This window comes from Triticum urartu, chromosome 4, assembly GCF_003073215.2.
Source record: "Triticum urartu cultivar G1812 chromosome 4, Tu2.1, whole genome shotgun sequence".
Classification (NCBI taxonomy): Eukaryota; Viridiplantae; Streptophyta; class Magnoliopsida; order Poales; family Poaceae; genus Triticum; species Triticum urartu.
Genome location: NC_053025.1, coordinates 356,598,369 through 356,603,035, shown reverse-complemented (window position 1 = coordinate 356,603,035; position 4,667 = coordinate 356,598,369).

Here is a 4,667-nt window from a genome sequence, read left to right as displayed (position 1 = left end):
AGTCTCGGAATCCCGGTTACAAGATAGTTCGACAATGGTAAAACACGACCAGCAAAGCCGCCCGGATGTGCCGACAAATCCCGATAGGAGCTGCACATATCTCGTTCTCAAGGCACACCGGATTGTACAAACTTCCGGTAGGCCAACCCAGAGTTTCCCCTGGTGGCCACCGGTGGTTGACAGGTTGGACCAACACTCAGAGGAGCACTGGCCCGAGGGTTTAAAATAAAGATGACCCTTGAGTCTGCAGAACCCAAGGGAAAAAGGCTTAGGTGGCAAATGTTAAAACCAAGGTTGGGCCTTGCTGGAGGAGTTTTATTCAAAGCGAACTGTCAAGGGCTTCCCATAACACCCAACCGCGTAAGGAACACAAAATCAAGGAACATAACACGGGTATGACGGAAACTAAGGTGGCAAGAGTGGAACAAAACACCAGGCATAAGGTCGAGCCTTCCACACTTTACCAAGTATATAGATGCATTAATTGAATAAGAGATAATGTGATATCCCAACATATCCATGTTCCAACATGGAACAAACTTCAGCTTCACCTGCAACTAACAACGCTATAATAGGGGCTGTGCAAAAGAGGTAACTTAGCCAAACAACGTTTGCTAGCAAGGTGGGTTAGAGGCTTGACATGGCAATATGGGAGGCATGATATAACAAGTGGTATGTAGCGCAACATAGCGATAGAGCGAACAACTAGCAAGCAAAGATATAATTGATTTCGAGGGTATGGTCATCTTGCCTGAAACCCCGCAAGGAAGAAGAACGAGTCCATGAAGAAGAGAAACAGACGTAATCGAACAGATCTCACAACTCTAGAGCGAAGCCAAAGCTAACGAGAGAAGCAACCCGGAAAGAAGCAAGCAACATAGTAAACAACCATCACATAAACATGGCATGATGCACAACCAAGTATGATGCATGTTCATTTAATGAGGTATGGCATGGCAAAGTGCACAAACAATACTACAAATTAAGTGGAGCTCAATATGCAACGAGTTACATATTGACGAAACACCACATTCATATATTTAGTTCTCTCCTGTTATGTACCCAACAAAATTAAATGTTATCAAAGATGGCAAGGGGTGAAGCATATGAAAACTAACTATCTAGGCAAGTTTAAATGAGGCCGGAACAACAAACAACAAATCCGGAAAATCCTCATATGCAAATTTTAGATTTAGTACTGTTCTGCCCTAAACCATATTTTAGAATTGTTAAACATGAAAAGTAATGCCACCATTTTAAACTAGGCATTTTACTACCCCATTTACATATAAAGTTTATTAAATTTGGAGCTACGGTTATTTAGTTATGAATTAAAACATTTTAGCATGTTATTTGAGCAAATTTAATCAAGCAGCACTTTAAACATTTTAAACATAGATGAAAGAGGCATATTATGAAACTTGACAAAATCCTAAGCATTTTACATATATAACTTATTTTAAACCGATGCACGGTTGGTGAGTTATAAAATGCATGATGTTTGAGGGCTTTTCTACAAATCTGGTTTTTCTGGATAAATGTGAAAATCACAGCAGCGGGAAAAACACTACGGGACGAATCTGACTGGCCCGATTGCAGCATGGGCGCCGGCTCGGTGGGGAGGCTGGACGCGAGCTGGGCCGGATCTGGAGGCAAGGACGCGGTCAACGGCCGCTGCGGGACTTGGCGCTGGTCGTCCTCCTCGCATGCAGAAGCAGGGGAACAACACGACCAAGGGGCGAGGCACACCGGCATGATGCAGAGGAGGCAGGAGGCACGTAGATCACGATGCAAAGGAAGCGCTGGCAGCGGAAAGTGCGAGGCGGCGGAGACAGGGCTTGCCGGTCTTGCGGTGGCTGGGATGGACTTGGCGGTGGCAGGCGCGAGGAGACGAGGCCGAGCTCTCCTGCTCGGGGTCTCAGGTAAAAGCATCATGGACGAGCAGGAACAGCAGGCGGCTATGGATCCGAGGCGGGGGTCGCGGTTCCCGGCGAGGAACAAGACCGGCGGCGGGCATCGAGTTTCATGGCGCGGCGGGGCTGCACCTGCTTCTGTTCAAAGAGAAAGGAGGGAGAGCAGGGGAGGTTAGAGCGGCCGAAAGGGAGACCACGAATGGAGGGGTGCGCGGCGGCAGGGCCTCATCCGGCGAGGGGTGCCGGCTACCAACGGGCAAGGCAGCAGAGCAGCAGCTGCAGAAGACGGCGATGGGGACTCGAGGCTGAACTCAGGCCATGGTGCTAGAGCTCCTGTTGAGGTATAGTGAGATGAGGGATTAGGGAGAGAAAGTTGCAGGGACGAGGGAACAGAAGGGGAAGGTTGCGAGGAGCTGGCCTAGTGGTTCCGGTAGAGCTCCGGCGAGGTCGCCGGCCGGTGGTGGTGCGCGGGGTCGAGCGAGGCTCTCGGGCGGAGGCGGTTGGATGGATGGATCGAGGGAATTCGGTTGGGCTTGGACGGCGTTGAAATCTAGGGAGACCAGGTGGATGTGGGATGGATCGAGGGCAGGCTCGGGTGTTGGTTGGCTGGTGGATCGGGGTGGATCTTGATGGGGATTTGGTTTGGCGATGGGGATGTGGGAGATGAGTGCGGCAGTGGCGGCAGGGACAAGTCCCTAGATTTTAGGGTTTTGTCCAGATTTAGACTAGGAGTTTCTTATATAAGGAAAGAGGGAGAGTTTAGGGTAGATTCGGACCCACTGATCGAAATTGGGCGGTCCAAGATAACTAGGTTGGGAAGTCCAAATAAGAAAATGGTGATGTTTTAGGGATGTTAGGGGATGATTTGGACCCATCGGTGACGACTGAGTGGGTCGGGTTCGGGGAAGTTTTCGGACGCGCATGATAGATCGATGCACTGTGCAAGGAGGGGTTAGGTGGCCTGGCGGTTGGTAGTGGACTGTGTAGATGGTCTAGGGAGGAAAGAGAGGGAAAGCCTGGCAACAGTTTTCGGAGACCGAAAACATCCGACGTTTAACAGGCTATAATGCCGCTATAGTTATCCATTGGGGCATCAAAAAAACTCCGAATGCGATGAAATTTGACAGGCGTTCTATCTACACTATAATAAGACCGCACGCCAACTTTCATCCCATTCTGAGAACATTTTATGGCCACTTATCAAATAATATATCGGACGTGCCGCGGGCGCGTGAGAGTGTGTCTGGGCTCAGAACGGACAACGGAGAGAACTGGGGGAACAGGGACGGGTGCAAATTTTGAAAACATGATGATGCAATGCACATGATGACATGGAAATATGCAACACGCAAGCGAATGACAACGCAACAACAGCGAATAACTGGAAGACACCTGGCGCAATGGTCTCGGGGCATTACAAAAGCACTTCCATAACACGCCATTTATCGTCATGGAAGTGGACACTTCCGTGATGACAATTTTGGTATTGTCATGGAACATTTCTACGACAGCACATGTATGACTATCTTGATTCTATCATAAAATCCTCACGGATGTATATGCATGAAAAAAAACATGACCTATTGTGACAAACACATATCATCACGGAGGTGGTTTTTTTATAGTAGCTAGAGGGCTGCAATCACAGCTCGCATCCAAGGACCAGGATCTGACTACTGCCTCCAATACTATTGAAGACTTGAACGCCAAACTTGCCGCTCTAGAGAAAAACTTCGAGCTAGCCAAGGACCGAGAGAGGGTCTTGACGGACCGCATGAGTGCATCTCCTCCCAGATCACATGAACCCCCGAGCGTCAAGCTGACACACTTCTTTGAGGGCCTCATCGACGGATTGAAGACATATGAAAATGATAGGTCTACCTACTTCACTAGTAAGTCCGGGAAGTTTGCTCGGGACTCTATATTCACCATCCTCGTCAACTTCGCATAACATCACCCTGATGTCGATCTCTTCGACGCCTTGAAGAAGCTGCCGGCTAGGACAGACACTTCCACCACCGCACAAGTTATTAGGCATCTGGCCAAAAAGGTGCTTCGGGTGCCCCGGGTCCATGGAGGATGCCAGGATTGAACTCTTTAATCCTATCCATAGTAGCACTGCCAACAAAAGACACGTTTTGGCCTTATGTTAGGTCTTACTACTTTCGGGAATGTAATAATACTTTTAAGTAGGTGTATGAACTTACGTTATCCCTCCATTTTACTCTATGTTTGGTTTTTGTATAATTTGGCCACTCTACGCATGCTGGACTCCTATCGGGGCTAGCCACTGGCCGTGAGCGCTTTGAGGACGGATCCTTAGTAGCTTACTGGCAGTGCTGCCACTGGTGAGTTTCCCTTCAATGCTATCAACGCAGCCACTTGTGCTGTTGAGCAGGCTCGAAACATACAAGGGCGCAGATGACCACAGCAGGGCTCCTTCGCATGCAAGCCCATCATATAGATCTACCACATGAAAACGAAGGGAACAACAATAAGATGAATTAACAAATAGGATATTGAAAATTTTTCCTACTTAATTTTTCTTTCTGCCACAACTTCCGTTGTGCAAAGAAAACGAATAGCCAGGTCTCTCCTTCCCACTTCTCCCTTTGCAATCCTTATATGCGAAGATCCCTTTTACTCTACACATGAAACGCATGTGAAGGATCTTGATGCGTCAGGAATGCCACCGGGATAAGCAAGGTGAGACATGCTGCAGCGCCCCCTGGCAGCATCTAGCTACTACTGGGG